At 46.0% G+C, this 24,050-nt stretch overlaps 1 protein-coding gene across 1 annotated transcript in view; it reads left to right on the top strand.

Moving 5' to 3' along the window:
• The first annotated feature begins 11,220 nt into the window (after positions 1–11,220).
• The window catches only part of CRISPLD2 (cysteine rich secretory protein LCCL domain containing 2), a 66,354-nt gene continuing 53,524 nt past the window's right edge, over positions 11,221–24,050 (top strand). The window contains exon 1 of the mRNA XM_040329423.1: positions 11,221–11,390. The gene's annotated coding sequence lies outside the window, so the exon portion shown is untranslated. The remainder of the gene's footprint in view (positions 11,391–24,050) is intronic.

Here is a 24,050-nt window from a genome sequence, read left to right as displayed (position 1 = left end):
CAAAGCTTGGGAGATTTTTTTTATAACCAAACCCTGCTTTATACTTCTCCACAGCTTTATCCCTGACCTGTCTGGTGTGTTCCTTGGCCTTTGTGATGCCGTTTGTTCACTAAGGTTCTCTAACAAACCTCCGAGGGCTTCACAGAGCAGCTGTATTTATACTGAGATTAAATTACACACAGGTGGACTCTATTTACTAATTAGGTGACTTCTGAAGGCAATTGGTTCCCCTAGATTTTAGTTGGGGGTATCAGAGTAAAGGGGAGCACTATATACGACGATATACGTTGGCAAAATGGCATGGCTGGGCACAACGGCGTACATGTACGTCCCCTTTACAATCCCAGCCGTGGGTCGCGAGCAGCCACCCGGTCCTCTTCTCCATGACCGTCCCCGCGGGAACAGCGGACCCGATCACCGCCGGTGTCCGGCGATCGGGTCACAGAGAGGAAGAACGGTGACAAGTGAGTGTAAACAAACCTCTCCCTGTGCTTCCTAGTGTGCCTGTCATAGGGAACGACGATCAGTGACGTCACACGCCAAGCCACGCCCCCCCCCAGTAAGAATCACTCCCTTAGGGCACACTTAACCCCTACAGCACCCCCTCCTGGTTAACCCCTTCACTGCCCGTGTCATTTTTACAGTAACTAGTGCATTTTTTTTTAGCACTGCTCGCTGTAAAAATGACAATGGTCCCAAAATAGTGTCAAAAGTGTCCGATGTGTCCGCCATAATGTCGCAGTCATGAAAAAAATCGTTGATCACCGCCATTACTAGAAGAAATATTAATAAAAATGCCATAAAACTATCCCCTATTTTGTAAACACTAGGGGCCAGATTCAGATACAATGGCGTATCTTTAGTTCTGCGTAGCGTATCCTATTTATGCTACGCCGCCGCATCTTAGACAGGCAAGTGCAGTATTCACAAAGCACTTGCTCCGTAAGTTGCGGCGGCGTAGCGTAAATGGGCCGGCGTAAGCCCGCGTAATTCAAAGTAGGCTGGTAGGGGGCGTGTTGTATGGAAATGAATCGCGACCCCACGTAAATGACGCGCCTAACGAACGGCGCATGCGCGCGCATGCTCAGTATCTTGTCTAATTTTCTCTGTAAATTATGCCGGCTCAATGGTTAGTCGACGTGAACGTAACCTACGCCCATCCCCATTCACGTACGACTTACGCAAACGACGTAAAATACAACGCTGTTCCGACGTTTCCGACGTCCATACCTTAACATGACTTACCCCTGCTTTATGAGGGGTAACGTTATGCCGGTCGTACGCCTTACGTAAACAGCGTATTTTAATATGCCGGGCGCAAGTACGTTCGTGAATCGGCGTATCTAGCTCATTTGCATATTCGATGCGGAAATATACGGAAGCGCCCCTAGCGGCCAGCTTTAATATGCACCCCAAGATACGACGGCGTAGGAGACTTACGCCGCTCGTATCTTGGCAACAGTGAGGCGTATCTGATTCTTTGAATCAGGCGCCAAGATACGACGCCTCACATTCAGACTTACGACTGCGTATCTGGAGATACGCCGTCGTAAGTTGTTTCTGAATCCGGGCCTATAACTTTTGCACAAAACCAATCAATAAACGCTTATTGCGATTTTTTTTTACCAAAAATGTGTAGAAGAGTACGTATCGGCCTAAACTGAGGGGGAAAAAAAGTTTTTTTTATATCTTTTTCGGGGATATTTATTATAGCAAAAATGTTGCATTTTTTCAAAAATGTCGCTCTATTTTTATTTATAGCGCAAAAAATAAAAACCGCAGAGGTGATCAAATACCACCAAAAGAAAGCTCTATTTGTGGGAAAAAAAGGACGCCAATTTTGTTTGGGAACCACGTCGCACGACCGCGCAATCGTCAGTTAAAATGACGCAGTGCCGAATCGCAAAAAGGGGCCTGGTCCTTTAGCTGCATAATGGTCCGGGGGTTAAGTGGTTGAATAAGAGTGGAGATTTCCTTGAGTGGAAAACAGGTGAAAGCGAAGGCGCTCCTGTGCGCACAGTCGGTCCGGGTCGCCCCCCCCCCACCCGCTGTTTACACGCTTCGGATGAACGCGCTCAGGTCGCGGCCTCGTAAATACAACAAGCCGGAGATTTGGCGATAACAAACTTCCTTTCATCTCCATATCTGGATTGCTGAAGATTCATTTAAACATTTCCAGAACCGATCTTGTTTACAAATCATTATCATCTGTCGGCGCACCAATAAAAAGCATCAGATGATGGATCGCCCTCTGCTGGGCATTCCCTGTAACCGCACACATTCCCATTTAAAAGCAAACTACTTTTTAACCTTTTATGTGCCAGGAAGCAACCCTGACTGCCAAAAAATGTCTGGGAAACCCAACCGCCAATAGATTCTCCTCCAGCTTTGTATAATATAATGCAGCCAGAATAATTCCAATCACTAAAACCTCACAGAAGCTTTAACCACTTAAGACCCGGACCTTTAGGCAGGTAAAGGACCGGGCCAGTTTTTGCGATTCACCACTGCGTTGCTTTAACTGACAATTGCGCGGTCGTGCGACGTGGCTCCCAAACAAAATTGGCGTCCTTTTTTTCCCACAAATAGAGCTTTCTTTTGGTGGTATTTGATCGCCTCTGCGCTTTTTATTTTTTGCACTATAAACAAAAATAGAGCGACAATTTAAAAAAAAATGCAACATTTTTTACTTGTTGCTATAATAAATATCCCCAAAAAATATATAAAAAAACCTTTTTATTTCCTCAGTTTAAGGCCGATACGTATTCTTCTACATAATTTTGGTAAAAAAAAATAAAAAACACAATGGGCATCACTGATTGGCAGGCATTGTTTGGCACTGATTGACATCCATTAGTACAACGCATACGACAGTGCCCATCCGTGCCACCTATCAGTGCCCATCCGTGCCACCTATCCGTGCCCATCCGTGCCGCCTATCCGTGCCGCCTATCCGTGCCGCCTATCTGTGCCCATCCGTGCCGCCTATCCATGCCCATCCATGCCGCCTATCCGTGCCACCTATCAGTGCCCATCCGTGCCGCATATTAGTGCCCATCAATGCCACCACATCAGTGCCACCTCATCGGTGCCCATCAGTGCCGCCTTATCAGTGCCCGTAAGTGCAGTACCATCAGTGACCATCAGTGAAGGAGAAAACGTACTTATTTACAATGTTTTATAACAGAAACCAAAAAACTGATTTTTTCAAAATTTTCGGTAATTTTTTTATTTCTTTTGCAGAAAATAAATATCCCAGAGGTGATCAAATACCACCAAAAGAAAGCTCTATTTGTGGGTACAAAATGATAAAAATTTAGTTTGGGTACAGTGTAGCATCACCGCGCAATTGTCATTCAAATTGTGACAGCGCTGAAAGCTAAAAATTGGTCTGGGCAGGAAGGTGTATAAGTGCCCGGTATTGAAATGGTTAAACTGGCCTAATTTTTAGATCAAGTTCATCCCTTTGATCTAATCGAACCGAATGATACAATGTTTCTTTTTATATCAGCACTGAGCAATGTTGTGATAAACTTTGGCAGCTGTGAGCAGAGAACTGCTCTGCACTAAATCATGGAAATGTCGGATTAAGATCGTGACTTGGGTTGAATCGAGATTGCGATTTTTTTTAACGATTAATCGCGCAGCTCTAATGATGACCCATAACAAGTGTTTGTTGTAAATGTTCTTTGCCAATCACATTTGAACGATTTGAAGTTTCACCAAGAACGCTTCAACGCTTATCACTGGGATTTCCTTTATATTACACGGGGCCCATTCACACCTAAGCGCAGTGTCCGTGGAAGCTCCTCCCCCCAAAAATGTACATGAGCTTCCTTTGGGGCTGAGACATGTGCACTGCCGAAAAATTGTTTGTTTTCTTTTTCGTTTAATTCAGTTTTTTTTGGGGGGGGGGTCATTCTTTATTGATTGCAAATTCATAAAATCGTAAATTTCTAAAATTTGTAAATTAGTAAATTAATAAAATAGGAAATTCAAAAATTTGTAAATTCGTAAAATCAAAAATTCGACAATCCGAAAATAAGAAAAAAAATCCGCAAAATCCAAAGAATAACTAACTTACTAATGATAATTTACTTTTAAATATAGGTATTGGAATTTCCTTTGAAATATTGAATACGAATTACCGTATTTATCGGTGTATATCGCGCACTTTTTTCCCCTTAAAATAAGGGGAAAATTGTGGGTGCGCAATATACGCCGATAGCCGCTTCCCGTGCTCAGTTTGAAATCCTGCGCCGACATATACCGAGTGCAGTACACTCGGGTACATTCGGCTAGGCTCAGCTTCGCTCGTGCTCACGCATAAACGTCACAGAGCGTGAGCGCGAGCAGTGGCGGCCCGTCCATAGGGGCGCCCGGGCGCCGCCCCCCATCCCCCAGTCAGGAAAAAAAAAAAAAAAAAAAAAATTTTTATATCTGTCCCTTTAAGAAAAAAAAAATTCAAAAAAGGGCCTTATGTGCACTGTGTCCGCGCGCCGGACGCCGGGCACAGCGCTGTAGGAGTAGCGCCACGTCTGTGCAATCACGGGATTGCAGACGCGGCGCTACATTGGCACAAAAAATATGCCTTTGTGGCGTTCTCCATCGCGCCACCTGCTTCCGGTGCGATGGAGTGTATTGTTATGGCCGGGCGGGTGCATACACTGTCTGTGTGCACCCGCCCGTCTCTGTGCTCGTTCCGACGTCACTGGAAAAACAGGAAGTGACGTCGGAACAGCTCGAGCTCAGTGCGCCCGACCGAGGAACAGGTAAGCCTGCCTGTCTGTAAGCATCGGCGGCCACTCCACAACACCCTGCATCTAACCGAGTTCCACAAAGTTTTTTCATATTCGGCCGCCGGCACCCCTCCCCCCCCGCTTATTCAAAGTCATTTTTTTTTATCCAATATTCGGCGCCCCCCCCCCACCCCCCGCTTATTTAAAAAAAATATATAACATTTAATATGCATCCACCCTCCAGCACCCCCCCCCCCCCCCCGCTTAATCCAATTTTTTTTTACCATTTTTTTTTTATATATTTTTATATTTAATATTCAGCAAAAATAATGCCAGGCAACACCCCCCCCCAATCAATGTTTTTTTTTTTAGATTTAATATTAGTTAAATATATTAAGCTTATTAACAGTTTATCTTTTATATTTGATTCAATTTAGCAATAAGTATAAAAAAAGTTTTTTTTTTAATAACTGGGGGGGGTGGTCTGGTGGGGTAGTGTTACCGGCCGCTATTTGTGCTGTAATGAATTTTTACTTAGAAAAGAAATGTTGTTAATAAGTGTGTAAATGAATTATAAAAAAAGTTTTTTTCAATAACCGGCTTTTTTTTATAATTCATTTACCCATTTATTAACAACATTTCTTTTCTATGTAAAAATTCATTACAGCACAAATAGCGGCCGGTAACACTACCCCACCAGACCACCCCCCCCCCCCCCGAGTTATTAAAAAAAAAACTTTTTTTATACTTAATGTGCAGGGAAAATATCGTCCGTCAACACCACACCACCCCCCGCTTGCAAATTGTCCTGCGACTTGGGACTGGAAAGTTGCAGGATGAGTTGGACCCGATGATTTCCAATGAGAACTGTTCATATCTGTGCAACTTTGAAGTAGTTCCTGCATTACTTTTGTCCCACCTTGATGTGACTTGAGGTCCATAGACCTCCAGAATACATAGGCATTGCTTCAAGTCGCTGCAAAATCGCACCAAAAAATTGTGGCAGAATCTTGCGACTTTCAGGCTAATGCAGTCTGAAAGTTGCACAATTCTACTGCAATTTTGATGTGACTTAAAGCAATGCCTGTGTATTCTGGAGGTCTATGGACCTCAAGTTGCATCAATGTGGGACCAAAGTAATGCAGGGACTACTTTGAAGTCGCACAGATATGAACGGTTCTCATTGGAAATCATGGGGTACGACTTGTCATGCAACGTTTAAGTCCCAAGTCGCAGGACAAGTAATTCCTGCAGTCTCTGGTAATCTTGTGCAGTATGTCCGCAGTCTCTGGTAATCTTGTGCAGTATGTCCGCAGTCTCTGGTAATCTCCTGCAGTATGTCCGCAGTCTCTGGTAATCTTGTGTAGTATGTCCACAGTCTCTGGTAATCTTGTGTAGTATGTCCGCAGTCTCTGGTAATCTTTTGCAGTATGTCTGCAGTCTCTGGTAATCTCCTGCAGTATGTCCGCAGTCTCTGGTAATCTTCTGCAGTATGTCCGCAGTCTCTGGTAATCTTGTGCAGTATGTCCGCAGTCTCTGGTAATCTTTTGCAGTATGTCTGCAGTCTCTGGTAATCTCCTGCAGTATGTCCGCAGTCTCTGGTAATCTTCTGCAGTATGTCCGCAGTCTCTGGTAATCTTGTGCAGTATGTCCGCAGTCTCTGGTAATCCTGTGCAGTATGTCCGCAGTCTCTGGTAATCTTGTGCAGTATGTCCGCAGTCTCTGGTAATCCTGTGCAGTATGTCCGCAGTCTCTGGTTATCCTGTGCAGTATGTCCGCAGTTTCTGATAATCTCCTGCAGTATGTCCGCAGTCTCTGGTAATCTTGTGCAGTATGTCCGCAGTCTCTGGTAATCTTGTGCAGTATGTCCGCAGTCTCTGGTAATCTCCTGCCCATTTCGAGTCCTTCATTACTAACAGTGTAATTTTTAGTTTGTTTGCACCGATCTGTAAGGCTGCGCTATATACCATGATTTGTGATGCTGGGGCTATATACTCTGTGCTGTGACGCTGAGCTGTATACTCCTGACATTGAGTGGAAGCAAGTGGAATACAGGGGACGGAGTGGTGGATTCTATAAGGGGTGTGGCTTATGAGAAGTGGGAGGGACCAAATATGGAAGGGCGGGGTATTGCGCCCCCCCATCCTAAAACTTCACCAGCCGCCACTGAGCGCGAGCGAAGCCGAGCCTTGCCGAATGTACCCGAGTGTACTGCACTCGGTATATGTCGGCGGAGGCGTTCGAACTGAGCGCTGATTGACTTGAGGCGCGCGCTGGAGAAGCCGGGAGGACACCACCGAGGCCGCAGACGGACGCCGGACCGGACGATGGACGCTGGGAAGACACCAAAACTGTAAGTAATAAAATCATATAACTTTTTTTTTACAGGAATTTCGGGGGCAACTTTAGGGGTGCGCGGTATACGCGGGAGCGCGCTATACCGCGATAAATACGTCACATCTAAACAAATGGATCGCAACAAATTCATAATTAATAATAATAATAATAATAAAACTTTTTCATTATTATTATTGTTATTTATGATTAATAATTTGTTATGTTCCATTCGTTTAAATACGGTATTCATTATTTCGGAATAATTGTAACTTTGGATAAATCTGTATTCGTTACGTTCACTAACATCCTAATATGAATGGAAATTCCAATACCTATAATTTAATAGTTGGTAATAGTTAAATTATTATTAGTTAGTTATTATTTTAGATTTTCGAGTTTTCGGGTTTTTTCGGAGTTCAGGATTTTCAAATATTTAAATATTCGAATAACAAAAAAAACAATAAATAAATCTTTAAAAAAAATAATATTCGAATTAACAAATTTTAAAATATTCAAATTAAAATTTTCGAATATTCAAATTTACGAATGTTCGGAAAAAATCTATTAAACGGGTTTTTCGTTAATTCGGACATTTCTGAATTCAAAAATTTGTTGAAATTGGTTAAAAGACTAAGGGCCAGATCCACAGACAGAGTACGCCGGCGTATCTACTGATACGCCGGCGTACTTTCAAATTTCCCGCGTCGTATCTTTAGTTTGAATCCTCAAACCAAGATACGACGGCATCTGGGTTCGATTCGACATCTTCGGATCTTAGATGCAATTCTTCGGCGTCCGCTGGGTGGCGTTCCCGCCGTTTTCCGCGTCGGGTATGCAAATTAGCTATTTCCAATGATCCACGAACGTACGCGCGGCCGACGCATTCTCGTACGTCGTCTCTAGTCGGCTTTTTCCGGCGTATAGTTAAAGCTGGTATTTTGCGGCGTATAGGTAGACTTGCCATGTTAAGTATGGCCGTCATTCCCGCATCGAAATTTGAATTTTTTTTATTTTTTGCGTAAGTCGTCCGTGAATCGAGATGGACGTAATTCACGTCTAAGTTAAAAAAAATGACGTCCTAGCGACGTCATTTAGCGCAATGCACGGCAGGAAATTTCGGGACGAGGCATGCGCAGTTCATTCGACGCGGGGACGCGCTTCATTTAAATTAAACCCGCCCCCTAATCGCCGATTTGAATTCCGCCGCCAGAGACACACTACGCCGCCGTAACTTACGGCGCAAAATCTTTCAGGATTCGAAATTCCGCCAGGTAAGGTACGGCGGCGTAGCGTATCTCTGATACGCTGCGCCCATCTATTTCTCTGTGGATCTGGCCCTAATTCGTAACAAAGCAAATTGCACATGTCTAGTTGCACATTTTGGCCCCAATAGACCGCAATGAGAATGCTTGAAAAAATGTTTTAAAGCAAATTGTTTGCTACTTTTCATGCCTAGTAACTAGCTCACCATTGGCTCAATAAAATAAATAAAAATAAAACTCAAGCTTGCAGCGCACGCAAAAATGCCCAGCTCGGGTGTGAATGGGGCCTCAGGCCTGGTTCACAATAATACGTGCGGCGGGAATCGACACTGGGCTCCTTTTACACAATGCCGGTGCGGCCGTGCTCGCCCGTCCCCCGCACGTTCCTTGCACGTCATGAGAAATGCTCAAAAGAACTCCCCGACCCTTTTCAAAATTGTGCCTCCCTGAAACGCATTTGTGCTGCGGCAGACGCATTTCGAATAGTTTTCTAATCAATTTCGAATAGTTCAAAAATAGTTCAAAAAGAATCAACTAGGAATTAAAAAATTCTATTCTATTCCTTTATTTTCTATTCTATTTTATTCTCTTTGGAAATTGGAAAACTATTCGAATTTGAAAACGATTTGAACTCGAAAAGTATTTAAAAAACGATTCAAATTCGATTTTTTTTGTCCAAATTCGAATTTCGTTATTTCGGATTCATTTAAAATTCGGTACTATTCTAATGCGGAAATCCAGATACATCAGATTTTCCGAATAACGAAAATTCGTCTGAATTTTTAATTCGGAACGAAACAAATGTCTACTTAGAAGGTCGCGATTCTCTCCGTGTAACGTCATCTTTTACCTTATGCAAAAAAATGGGTGAACTTTACTGTTTAGTTGTATTTTAATTCAGTTAAGTGTATTTTTTTCCCAAGAAATTGCATCTGAAAGACCACTGTGCAAATACAGTGTGCCATACATTTTTTATTCTCTAGGGTCTCTGCTAAAAAAAAAATATATACAGTATATATATATATATATATATATATATATATATATATAATGATTAGGGGTTCTAAGTAATTTTCTAGCAAAAAATATTGATTTTACTTGAAACCAACAAATGTTAAAAAAAAAGGTTTAGGGCCAGATCCACGAAGAAGTTACGACGGCGTATCTATTGATACGCCGCGTAACTTCTATTTTGCTCCGGCGTATCTTTGTTTTGTATCCACAAAACAAGATACGCCTGAAGCTGGGCTAGATCCGACTGGCATACGTCTTAGTACGCCGTCGGATCTTAGGTGCATATTTACGCTGGCCGCTAGGTGGCGCTTTCGTCGATTTCCGCGTCGAGTATGCAATTTAGCTAAATACGCCAATCCACAAACGTACGTCCGCCAGGCGCATTTTTTTACATCGTTCCCGTAAGGCTTTTTCAGGCGTAAAGTTACCCCTGCTATATGAGACATACACAATGTTAAGTATGGACATCGTCCCCGCGTCGAATTTTGAAAATTTTACGTCGTTTGCGTAAGTTGTAGAATGACGTTCACGTCGAAAGCATTGGCTTGTTGCGTGTTAATTTGGAGCATGCGCACTGGGATACCCCCACGGACGGCGCATGCGCCGTTAAAAAAAAAATGTCATTTACGTCGGGTCAAGACGTATTAACATAAAACACGCCCCCATCACATCCATTTGAATTGCGCGCCCTTACGTTGACACAGATACACTATGCCGCCGTAACTTGCGGTGCAAATTCTTTGTGGATACGGGAAATATGCTGTAAGTTACGGCGGCGTAGTGTATCTGAGATACGCTACGCCGGACGTAAGAAAGCGCCGCGCTATGTGGATCTGGCTCTTAGTCTTTAAGTGGATAAACTTCCCTCATTTACAGACTGAAGTTCATTCCTTTGGTCTGAATAAAAAAACGTTACAATGTTTATAGTTCCCTCAGCAGCGGAAGAATGTTGTGATACTTGGCAGACTGCCGTTTTTTTTTTGACAGCTGTCGGCTTGAGCAGAGAATTATCTGCATAGAAAGAATCGGGAAAATGCATTCTCAAGATCGTGAGGGGGGGAAAAAAAATCACGATAACGATTCTTAACAATTAATCGTGTAGCTCTACTTTTAGCATGTTCAGACCTGTGTGTGTGTGGGGGGGGGGGGGGGGGATGGGGGAGTCTGGGACTTTCTCAGACAGTCACCACCTACAGAAGAGAATGATCTATTCTATGTAAAGATTAAAGTGGACCTGTCACCATATATATATTTCCATGTGAAGATTATACATGCTCAGGAATGTGTCAGTGTGACCCTTCCAGATATTTAATATCTCACACAGAGATCACTGGAGAAGATTTCCTATAGAAGAGTTGGAGTGTATGGAGAAGAGGAGAGTCCTGGCTGAGTGCGGTGTTTGTACCCTGACCATCAGCATGAAGGGGAGACTGGTCCCAAGAGCTGACACTCTACTGGGTAGGGGGGGGGGGTTTGGAGTGTATGGAGAAGAGGAGAGTCCTGGCTGAGTGCGGTGTTTGTACCCTGACCATCAGCATGAAGGGGAGACTGGTCCCAAGAGCTGACACTCTACTGGGTAGGGGGGGGGGGGTTTGGAGTGTATGGAGAAGAGGAGAGTCCTGGCTGAGTGCGGTGTTTGTACCCTGACCATCAGCATGAAGGGGAGACTGGTCCCAAGAGCTGACACTCTACTGGGTAGGGTGGGGGGGAGGTTTGGAGTGTATGGAGAAGAGGAGAGTCCTGGCTGAGTGCGGTGTTTGTCTTCTGGTGAGCAGCAGACATTAGGGGAGGTGTCCCGCTTCTCTCCCTGACCTATAGCGGAGTGTGGAGGGAATGGCTCTCCGTCTCTCTGCTCAGGAGGAGAATCGCAGCCTCTTCTCTCATTTCGTCACACAGGGAAGGCTGCCAGGATCTTCCAGGCTCTGCTCCTCCGTGCCCCTTCCTTCCAGAGGTATAAATAGGAGACAGCAGGGAGGGCAAGCGGTCAGAGCGGAGATTCTACACACGGGACAAGGAGCTGGGAGCCCATCGGAGAGAGGTGGGAGACTTCATCATTTACTGACACCTCCTAACAACTTCATCTACTGACATATACACAATTACTGACACACTTTCCAATGTTGCTTTATACATTTACTGACACCTAACAACTTCATCTACTGACATATACACAATTACTGACACACCTTTCATTGTTGAGCTTTATACATTTACTGTCACATAGCACCTTCCTTTATACATTTACTGACACATAGCACCTTCCTTTATACATTTTCTGACACATAGCACCTACCTTTATACATTTACTGACACATAGCACCTTCCTTTATACATTTACTGACACATAGCACCTTCCTTTATACATTTACTGACACACAGCACCTTCCTTTATACATTCGCTGACACATATCACCTTCCTTTATACATTTACTGACACATAGTACCTTCCGTTATACATTTACTGACACATAGCACCTTCCTTTATACATTTACTGACACATAGCACCTCCTGACATATGCACATTTACTGACACATAGCACCCTCTTATTGTGATCTATTTACACATAGCACCTTCCTATATCCTATAGTGAGCTTTATACAGTTACTGACCCATTTCACCTTCCAATACTGAACTATATACATTTACTGACCCCTAGCACCTTATGTACATTTACTGGCACTATCATTCCTATACTCAGATATATACATTTACTGACATAGAGCTCCCTCTTAAACTGAGATTTATAAATTTACACTGACATATAGAAATTTCCTATACTGAGATATATGCAATTACTGACACCTATCCACACTCCACATTTTTATATATTGTCTCCTTCCAACATCTCGTGTTATTTATTTAAACACTTCGTTATTTATTATTTCATATGTAGATTTGCTGACACTTTCCCCCTATTCCAGAATAATACAAACTTATTACTGTACTTAGGGATATTATTCTTCGTGGATTTACTGATAAACAATTTTCACCCTACACCGTCATATACATACACAGGGGTATTATTCTTCATGGATTTACTGACACATATCACCAGTCTGTATTTTTTAGAAGGATTTTTGGACATTTTTCCAGCATTTCATATACACAAGAATATACATGAATTTGCTGACACATAGTATTGTACATTACCAATCCGCTTTCGATTCAGACATCTCCTGACTTAAAAAAATAACTCATATTAAATTGTAAAAATCCAGTTTTACTGACTTAAATCACCATTTAGCATCGTCAGTAACAAAATGAGTTCTCTTCTTCTTCTTCTTCTTCTTCCAACGCTGACCCCCCTGTACTGTCCTGGGGTGACAACGCTGACCCCCCTGTACTGTCCTGGGGTGACAACGCTGCCCCCCTGTACTGTCCTGGGGTGACAACGCTGACCCCCCTGTACTGTCCTGGGGTGACAACGCTGACCCCCTGTACTGTCCTGGGGTGACAACGCTGACCCTTGTACTGTCCTGGGGTGACAACGCTGACCCCCTGTACTGTCCTGGGGTGACAACGCTGACCCCCCTGTACTGTCCTGGGGTGACAACGCTGCCCCCCTGTACTGTCCTGGGGTGACAACGCTGACCCTTGTACTGTCCTGGGGTGACAACGCTGACCCCCTGTACTGTCCTGGGGTGACAACGCTGACCCCCTGTACTGTCCTGGGGTGACAACGCTGACCCCCCTGTACTGTCCTGGGGTGACAACGCTGACCCCCTGTACTGTCCTGGGGTGACAACGCTGACCCTTGTACTGTCCTGGGGTGACAACGCTGACCCCCTGTACTGTCCTGGGGTGACAACGCTGACCCCCTGTACTGTCCTGGGGTGACAACGCTGACCCCCTGTACTGTCCTGGGGTGACAACGCTGACCCCCTGTACTGTCCTGGGGTGACAACGCTGACCCCCCTGTACTGTCCTGGGGTGACAACGCTGACCCCCCTGTACTGTCCTGGGGTGACAACGCTGACCCCCTGTACTGTCCTGGGGTGACAACGCTGACCCCCCTGTACTGTCCTGGGGTGACAACGCTGACCCCCTGTACTGTCCTGGGGTGACAACGCTGACCCCCTGTACTGTCCTGGGGTGACAGCGCTGACCCTTGTACTGTCCTGGGGTGACAACGCTGACCCCCTGTACTGTCCTGGGGTGACAACGCTGACCCCCTGTACTGTCCTGGGGTGACAACGCTGACCCCCTGTACTGTCCTGGGGTGACAACGCTGACCCCCTGTACTGTCCTGGGGTGACAACGCTGACCCCTCTGTACTGTCCTGGGGTGACAACGCTGACCCTTGTACTGTCCTGGGGTGACAACGCTGACCCCCTGTACTGTCCTGGGGTGACAACGCTGACCCCCTGTACTGTCCTGGGGTGACAACGCTGACCCCCTGTACTGTCCTGGGGTGACAACGCTGACCCCCCTGTACTGTCCTGGGGTGACAACGCTGACCCCCTGTACTGTCCTGGGGTGACAACGCTGACCCCCCCTGTACTGTCCTGGGGTGACAACGCTGACCCCTCTGTACTGTCCTGGGGTGACAACGCTGACCCCTCTGTACTGTCCTGGGGTGACAACGCTGACCCCTCTGTACTGTCCTGGGGTGACAACGCTGACCCCTCTGTACTGTCCTGGGGTGACAACGCTGACCCTTGTACTGTCCTGGGGTGACAACGCTGACCCCTCTGTACTGTCCTGGGGTGACAACGCTGACCCCCTGTACTGTCCTGGGGTGACAACGCTGACCCCCCTGTACTGTCCTGGGGTGACAACGCTGACCCTTGTACTGTCCTGGGGTGACAACGCTGACCCCTCTGTACTGTCCTGGGGTGACAACGCTGACCCTTGTACTGTCCTGGGGTGACAACGCTGACCCTTGTACTGTCCTGGGGTGACAACGCTGACCCTTGTACTGTCCTGGGGTGACAACGCTGACCCCCCTGTACTGTCCTGGGGTGACAACGCTGACCCCTGTACTGTCCTGGGGTGACAACGCTGACCCCCCTGTACTGTCCTGGGGTGACAACGCTGACCCCTGTACTGTCCTGGGGGTGACAACGCTGACCCCCCTGTACTGTCCTAGGGTGACAACGCTGACCCCTGTACTGTCCTGGGGTGACAACGCTGACCCCTCTGTACTGTCCTGGGGTGACAACGCTGACCCCTGTACTGTCCTGGGGTGACAACGCTGACCCCTCTGTACTGTCCTGGGGTGACAACGCTGACCCCCCTGTACTGTCCTGGGGTGACAACCCTGACCCCCTGTACTGTCCTGGGGTGACAACGCTGACCCCTGTACTGTCCTGGGGTGACAACGCTGACCCCCCTGTACTGTCCTAGGGTGACAACGCTGACCCCTGTACTGTCCTGGGGTGACAACGCTGACCCCTCTGTACTGTCCTGGGGTGACAACGCTGACCCCCCTGTACTGTCCTGGGGTGACAACCCTGACCCCCTGTACTGTCCTGGGGTGACAACGCTGACCCCCCCTGTACTGTCCTGGGGTGACAACGCTGACCCCTCTGTACTGTCCTGGGGTGACAACGCTGACCCCTCTGTACTGTCCTGGGGTGACAACGCTGACCCTTGTACTGTCCTGGGGTGACAACGCTGACCCTTGTACTGTCCTGGGGTGACAACGCTGACCCTTGTACTGTCCTGGGGTGACAACGCTGACCCCCTGTACTGTCCTGGGGTGACAACGCTGACCCTTGTACTGTCCTGGGGTGACAACGCTGACCCCCTGTAACAGGGGGTCAGCGTTGTCACCCCAGGACAGTATGTTTTTATTATTGAGGTCACCAGGTGAAAATAAAATTAAAGAAGTCAGAAAAAAATGAAGTCATCGCATGTAAGGACAGGTGATTGGTATAATATATATATATATGTGTGTGTATATATATAGAGAGAGAGAGAGAGAGAGAGTCCTGACCAGGGACTCCAAGAAATATAGATATAGATATACACACACACACATAGATCTATATTATACCAATCACCTGTCCTTACATGTGATGACTTTTATATATATTTCTTGGATTCCATTGGGGAACACAAGTCATGTACTGTCACCAATCCTCCTTTAGGTGGCAGTATAAGCTGACAGTAGATGACTCTCTGTGTTCCCCGGTGGACATTAGAGGAACTGCAGTCTGCTCACATCATTTGTAATAAAAAAACATCTTTGCCATTCTGAAGCTTCCCTCCAACTACTTTGCATATTATTTTCTATATACTGTGATTCTGTACTTTGCCAAATATGCTGCAGAAATCTCCCTCCACCGAGTCTGGCTGCCGCCATTTTAACTGTGGGCAGCTGAAGCTGCTGCAGTTTCTCTTTAAAAAGGAGGTCCAGCCTGAAAAAAAAAAAAAAGAAATGTCAGAAGCTACAAATACCATAGTTGTTGACTTTTACTATATGCACACCTACCTGTCCAGGGAGCCCCCCGATGTCGGCACCCCCACGATCTTTGGATCGGCTGTCGGGTGCTGCCGCCGCCATCTTTACTAATGGAAACTGGCAGTGAAGCCTTTCGGCTTCACGGCTGGTTCCCTTACTGCGCCGCGCTTTCTAATTGGCCCAGTGGAAAAAGGAGGAGCGGGCCGAACTTCTGAGGAATGGCGCTGCGGCCCCCGGTCTCCCGGATGTGACAAAAACAGGTCCCCCTCCCCTTTGAAAGGTGCCAAATCAAGCCACACGTCGTTTACGTCGTTTTCGTAAGTTGTTCGTGAATACGACTTTACGTCAATGACGCTCACGTCGGCGTCATTGACGTTTTCCGTCGTGAGCTGGAGCATGCGCACTGGGCTTTTTCCGCCCGGCGCATGCGCAGTTCGATCGGCGCAGGGGCGCGCTTAATTTAAATACAAGCAGCCCCCTTTGAATTACGCGGCCTTACGCCTTGCCAATTACACTACGCCGACGCAAATTACGGAGCAAGTGCTTGGAGAATACGGCACTTGCTCCAGTAATTTGCGGCGGCGGAGTGTAAATGGCTTACGCTACGCCGCCGCAGATTCTACAAGAATCTGGCCCATAGTTGTAATGTGTAATTGTTGTTTTTATTATTTCTTATCATTGTAGAATGTGTTATGGTAGTATATCATGCATTGAATGCCCCTGACGAAAGGACTTGTTATTTGTCCTGAAACGCGTTGGACTCAATATCAATAAGAACCAGACACTTATGATCTTACCTTACATTTTGTTTTTATGTGCTCTACTTATTGATTTATATGGTGCTGTATGCATCAGAATATTTTTTAATTTTAATTTTATTAATAAAATTTCAATTTTTTTCATATTTTGTTTCTTATTGGTTGCCTTTAAAGTCCCAAGTACCTAAATGGGGGGGGGGGGGTACTTTTTCTTTATCAATCTATACCGGGATGTTGGCAACAATTTGGGTCTCATTTGGTGGATTTATATAAATATTTAGGTCCATTGAGGAACACAGAAATGCAGCTACTGTCAGCTTATACTGCCACCTACAGGAGGATTGGTGACAGTACATGACAGTAGAAGACTTCCCGAGTCTCTCTAGTCTAGGGTGACAAAAAAAATGATATTTTTATTCTTGGGTCTAAATATTCTTTAACCACTTGACCACCGCGGCTAGTTTGGCACTTCTCTCCTTCATGTAAAAATCACAATTTTTTTGCTAGAAAATTAATCAGAACACCCAAACATTATATATTTTTTTTTTTTAGCAGACACCCTAGGGAATAAAATAGCGGTCATTGCAACTTTTTTTTCTTGCACGGTATTTGCTCAATCATTTTTCAAACGCCTTTTTTTGGGAAAAAAAAACGGTTTAATGAATTAAACAATAACAAAACGGTAAAGTTAGCCCAATTTTTTAACATAATGTGAAAGACGATGTTACGCCGAGTAAATAGATACCTAACTTGTCACGCTTTAAATTTGCGCACACTCATGGAATGGCGCCAAACTTCGCTACTTAAAAATTTCCATAGGCGACGCTTTAATTTTTTTTACAGGTTACTATTTTCTCGAGTTCCAGAGGAGGTCTACTGCTAGAATTGTTGCACACGCTCTAACGCACGCGACGATACCTCACATGTGGGGTTTGAACTGCGTTTGCATATGTGGGCGGGACTTGCATGCGTGTTCGCTTCTGTGCGCGAGCTACCGGGACAGGGGCGTTTTAAAAATAAATACATTTTTATTTCATTTTTATTTTACTTAATTTTTTTATTTTTACACTTTTTATTTTATTTACATTTTTTTATCACTTTTATTCCTATTACACAGAATGTAAACATCCCTTGTAATATGAATCAGTGTGACAGGTCCTCTTTATGGAGAGATGCGGGGTCAATAAGACCTCACATCTCTCCTCCAGGCTTCCAAGCATGAGATCGTGAAAAAAAAATTCACCGATCTCATGCCGAAAGCCGCGATTGCGGCTTTGTTTACTTCCGGGTACTGGGTGTGACATCATAACGTCGCGCCCGGGCCTCCGACTGTCATAGAGATGACTGGTGACCATCTGGTCACCAGTCATCTCTATGCTTCCCCAGCAAGCACCGGCCGATTCGCTCTCCGGGCCCCCGACTGTCATAGAGATGACTGGTGAGTGAGTGAGTGAGAAACTTATATAGCGCAACACATGCGAACTGAATCGTCTCTGGGCGCCATCTGGTCACCAGTCATCTCTATGCTTTCCAGCCAGCGCCCGCCGATTCGCTCTCCGGGCCCCCGATGGCACGGGAGAGCCCGGAGAAGCACCGGATGGCGGCTGGATGGGGGGGGGATGTCCCCTCCCGCTGCCTATAAGAACGATCAAGCAGCGGAACTGCCGCTTTGATCGTTCTTATCGTGCACAGAATCGGCGGCTAAAGACGGTGATATCTGACTGATGCCTGTAGCTGCACCCATCATTCAGATATCACCGCACAAAGTCGAGGACGTCATATGGTTGTTAAGTGGTTAATGCCGCGTACACACGACCCTTATTCATGGAAAAAAACGAAGTTTTTCTCGACGTGATTCCTCTCAAGCCTGCCTTGCCTACAGACGATCGTGATAAAAAATGCTCGAGCAAAGCGCGGTGACGTACAACACGTAGGGGAAGTTCCATTCGAATGGCGCCACCCTTTGGGCAGCTTATGCTAATTTCCCCGTTTTATAACTTGCTTCTGAGCATGCGCGTTTCCCCCCCCCCTTGGTAAAGCCTACACGCGACCGTGTTTCACGACGTGAAAAACGATGAGAAAAAATAGAGCAGGTTCTAAATTTTTAACGCCCATTTTTCTCGTAGAAAAAAAATGCTCTGGAGCCCACACACGACCGTTTTTCACGACCATTAAAAAAATGGAATTTTTCGCATCGAAAAACGGTCCTGTGTACGCGGCATTAGATGTCCAGCCATGTCACTGTTCTTGACTGTCATCGAATGCCTTATGTACCACGCTGTGTGGGGTACAGTGGTGATCATTCCATGAAATATAATGTAACAATGTACTTATGTAATGTCACCATTCTGTAACATTGTATCACTCACAGCCTTGATGACTTAGTCCAATGTTTTGTACAGATTCATTGTCGGCATTGTGCAGATTTCACAATGCAGTTTCCCCCATGTGCACAACGCATGATCCAGAGATCCTCAAACGCATTCCCAGGCGAGTCAGTACAACTGTTCATCACACAGCGGCACGCTCTAACATTCGCAGCACAGACAACTCCAGAGATGTTTATTAAGGGCTTTCATCTTATTATTCTGAAATGTGTATAAAGATTTGATATTGTTTTCTGTTATACATGGCAGGTATTTTATTGGAGGTTGTGTCATGCTATGCACAAAAGAAAATGTTTTATCTGGGCTTTACGCGGGGTGTAACTACAAACCATGGGGCCCCATAACAAATTTTAAAGGGCCCCCCTGAAAACATCCCTACTGTCATTGATCTTAATATAAAGTATGTCTAAATCAGTGGTCTCCAAACTGCAGCCCGGGGGCTGGATGTGGCCCTTTGCTTGCCTTTATCTGGCCCTTGGGACACTATTCCACCAACTGACACAAGCGATGGGGCTATATTCCTCTCGCTGACACCAATGATTGGGCACTATTCTTTTCACTGATGCCAACTGTGGAGCATCATTCCCCCTACTGACACCAATTGTAGAGCATCATTCCCCTTACTGACACCAATTGTAGAGCACCGTGCCCCCTACTGACACCAATTGTAGAGCATCATTCCCCTTACTGACACCAATTGTAGAGCACCATTTCCCCTTACTGACACCAATTGTAGAGCACCATTCCCTCTCCTGACACCAATTGTAGAGCACCATTCCCCCTACTGACACCAATTGTAGAGCATCATTCCCCTTACTGACACCAATTGTAGAGCACCATTTCCCCTACTGACACCAATTGTAGAGCACCATTCCCTCTACTGACACCAATTGTAGAGCACCATTCCCCCTACTGAGACCAATTGTAGAGCACCATGCCCCCTACTGACACCAATTGTAGAGCACCACCCCCCCTACTGACACCAATTGTAGAGCACCATTCCCTCTACTGACACCAATTGTAGAGCACCATTCCCCCTACTGAGACCAATTGTAGAGCATCATTCCCCCTACTGACACCAATTGTAGAGCATCATTCCCCCTACTGACACCAATTGTAGAGCATCATTCCCCCTACTGACACCAATTGTAGAGCACCATTCCCCCTACTGACACCAATTGTAGAGCATCATTCCCCCTACTGACACCAATTGTAGAGCATCATTCCCCCTACTGACACCAATTGTAGAGCATCATTCCCCCTACTGACACCAATTGTAGAGCATCATTCCCCCTACTGACACCAATTGTAGAGCATCATTCCCCCTACTGACACCAATTGTAGAGCATCATTCCCCCTACTGACACCAATTGTAGAGCACCATTCCCCCTACTGACACCAATTGTAGAGCACCATTCCCCCTACTGACACCAATTGTAGAGCACCATTCCCCCTACTGACACCAATTGTAGAGCACCATGCCACCTACTGACACCAATTGTAGAGCACCATTCCCCCTACTGACACCAATTGTAGAGCACCATTCCCCCTACTGACACCAATTGTAGAGCACCATTCCCCCTACTGACACCAATTGTAGAGCATCATTCCCCCTACTGACACCAATTGTAGAGCACCATTCCCCCTACTGACACCAATTGTAGAGCACCATTCCCCCTACTGACACCAATTGTAGAGCACCATGCCACCTACTGACACCAACAATGGGGTACTATTCCTCTCACTGACACCAATGATGGGGCACTACTCCCCTCACTGACACCAATGATGGGGCACTATTCCTTACACAGACACTGATGATGGGGCACTATTCCTGCCACAGACACAAATGATGGGGCACCATTCATCCACTGACACCAATGATGGGGCACTAGGCCTCCCACTGACACCAATGGTGGGGGAACCATTCTCGCTGGGAGTCTTAAACTACTGGGGGAACACTTGTTGCTGGGAGACATTTACTGTTAAGGAAGGTGTCTATCGTTGCTGGCTGCTGACAGGTCTATTGATCTTGATCTATTGTTGCTTCTGGGGGTCTTTTGTTGTGGGGAGTCTATTGTTGCTGAGGGGGTTTATTGTTGTTGGGGGATCTATTGTTGCTGGAGGTATCTATTGTTGCTGGAGAACAGGGGGATGTCTATTGTTGCCGGGTGCAGGGGGTCTATTTTGTTGCTTTTCTTGTTATCATTAACAAATTCCATACCACAAAATGATGCTTGGTATTGTATTCTTTAAAAGGGGCGTGACTGGGAGGTGGGTATGGGGGTGGAACCAAGGAACGTGCTTGGAGGTAGGTAGGGGGCGGAGACAAGGGTGACTCGGAAGGGGGGAGTACCTGCACCTATTCTCTGATTAAAAAAAAGCCCTGGTAATAGCCAGCTATGGCTGACTCCTTGGACACATATAACTTAAAAGTTTGATATCAGATGCTAATAGATCAGTTGATGTTTCTCACATATATCATCAACGTATCTCCACCAAAGCAGCAACGGCAAACGCTATCCAGTGAACACTGCAGCCATGCTGCAGTCTCTCAGTCCACTTAGTATGTAGTATGAATATGAATTGTCATGCAGCAGCAGATTCAGCAGGCCTTTCATAGTGCTTCAGAATGGAAATAAGGGCTTTGGTCACACGATTTTGTGCAGAGTATCCAGTCTCGGAGAATTGGAAAGGATGGAAATAAACTTTCCATGGAATAATGTGAACTTTGTGGGTGTAGACTGTAGAGGAACAATCCTGGAAACAATCCTGGGAGCTAGGTAGAATGATGAGTTCATTTTCGGGCTGCGGTTGGAGTGCTGGTAAAGAGCCTCTGCTGCGATCTGGAGCATGTTATAGTCGGTGTGATTCATCGCATGACAATGAATATATTCCCCTAAAACAGCTGCTTTCATTGTCTCTTTTCCACCAGAAACTAAATCCCACCGAACATATAGGATACCTTCTTTCTGGGCACAGTGGCGACAATTGCTGGGCACAGTGGCGACAATTTTCAGGGCACAGTGGCGACAATTGCTGGGCACAGTGGCGACAATTGATGGCACAGTGGCGACAATTGCTGGGCACAGTGGCAACAATTGATGGGCACAGTGGTGACAATTGCTGGGCACAGTGGTGACAATTGATGGCACAGTGGTGACAATTGATGGCACAGTGGCTGCATTTGATGGCATGGCACAGTGGCGACAATTGATGGGCACAGTGGCAACAATTGATGGGCACAGTGGTGACAATTGCTGGGCACAGTGGTGACAATTGATGGCACAGTGGTGACAATTGATGGCACAGTGGCTGCATTTGATGGCATGGCACAGTGGCGACAATTGATGGCAGAGTGGTGACAATTGATGACACAGTGGCTGCATTTGATGGGCACAGTGGCTGCATTTTAAGGGCACAGTGGCTGCCTTTGATGGGCACAGTGGTTGCAATTGATGGGCACAGTAGCTGCGTTTCATGGGCACAGTGAGGCTGCAATTGTTTTTTTTTTTTTTTCGTTTGTTTGCGCCCCCCCCCCCCAAATTTTGAGCACCAGCCGCCACTGATGGACAGCCTTAGAAGTTGATCAGGGATGATAATCATCATGTGCTCTAGGTATCTGGTCAGGGCTGAACATTGAGATCTAGGCTCTGCTGTATGCATAGAGCATTCCCAGTAAGTGTAGCAGAATCGCAGTCAAAATAGGAAGTCATAATGCCTACGTTCCCTTGTAATTATATATAATTTTTTGGGGAATATATGGATACAATAGGATGGGGTGAGGATGCTCCTATATACTAAAGTACAGACCACACTGTATAAACAGACCTTGTGTTGCAAAAACAAATGCAAGGGAGACATCTATTATTATATTATAATATATTATATTATATTTATTGAAGAATCACGTTTAATTACATTTATTTTTTTTGCCCGCTTACTGGCCTGAGGGATGTACATTTGCATCATCTATAAAGTGATGCAAATGAGTCTGCCCTTGTCTGTCGGAGAGAGAACATGTGCCTACATGGCAGGTAGGGCGCTCCATAATTATTTGTGCAGGCCAGTCAAACAACGCAAAGGGTTAAGCCCGCTGATACTTTTGGAATGTTCCCCTTTTCCCCTTGGAACATTTCCGGTGGAGTCTGATGGGAAAATCACTGTTTACATATTTATAACCTTGACAAGCCAAGCTCTGGCTGAGCGAGGAGGGAACACAGCAGCTGTGTGTGAGGGGCATCCAATCTCATTAATAGTGGACATCTTCCCTTCCTGCAGACCACCTGTGTGATCCCTCCATAGGGAATCCAAAGATCTCTAATTCCTACATTTCTCCTTGCAGATGAATTCCAGCTTAATCAGAATCTGATCACTAAACACAGCCAATGTCAGAGTTGGGGGGGGGGGGGGGGATTATTACAACCAGTTAAGGGTGGAGCAAATAATTAAAGTGGAACTTAACTCAGAAAGTGGAGATTTGCCCCGAAATTCCTCCTGAAAAGTAGCAGTGCATTTCCTTATATGTGAGTGTATCTAGGCACTCCTGTTCTGTAGCCTCATAGCTGTATATCTGCAGGATAAGATCTAAGGCACTGCTGTCTCTGAATGCTAGTCTCAGGAGATTTGGGGTGAGATTTAATGTTGTCACTTCTGTGCTGATAACTGGTCTCTTTGCTGGAGAGGAAGCTGTACCTGAGGACCTGCAGTGCATGTATCTCCCTACCTTTGCTTCATCTGTTTTGTGGATCTGTGGATTCTTCCACCTCTATCACTAGTCATCAGTTCATCGGTCATCAAGGGGGTAACTCTATAATAGACCAGAGCCTCAAACAAGCTCACTCTGAATCTCTGCTGCTGATCCAAATTTGTGTGGAGATACGTGCACGTGAGAAGCACATCTGTTCAGTTCAGTTACCGTATTTATCGGGGTATTGCGCGCTCCGGCGTATAGCGTGCACCCCTAATGTGGACCCGCATTCCTGTAAAAAAAACATTTTAGTACTTCGGCGGCCTCGTTGGGTCTGGCGTCCGTCTGCGGCTTTGGTGGTGTCCTCCTCGTCGGGTCCGTCTGCGGCTTCGGTGGTTTTCTCCTCGTCGGGTCCGTCTGCGGCTTTGGTGGTGTCCTCCTCGTCGGGTCCGTCT

Source organism: Rana temporaria, chromosome 11 (assembly GCF_905171775.1).
Source record: "Rana temporaria chromosome 11, aRanTem1.1, whole genome shotgun sequence".
In the NCBI taxonomy this organism is placed as follows: Eukaryota; Metazoa; Chordata; class Amphibia; order Anura; family Ranidae; genus Rana; species Rana temporaria.
Note: the sequence above shows the minus strand (reverse complement) of the source record. Positions and strands in the feature narration are given on the sequence as shown.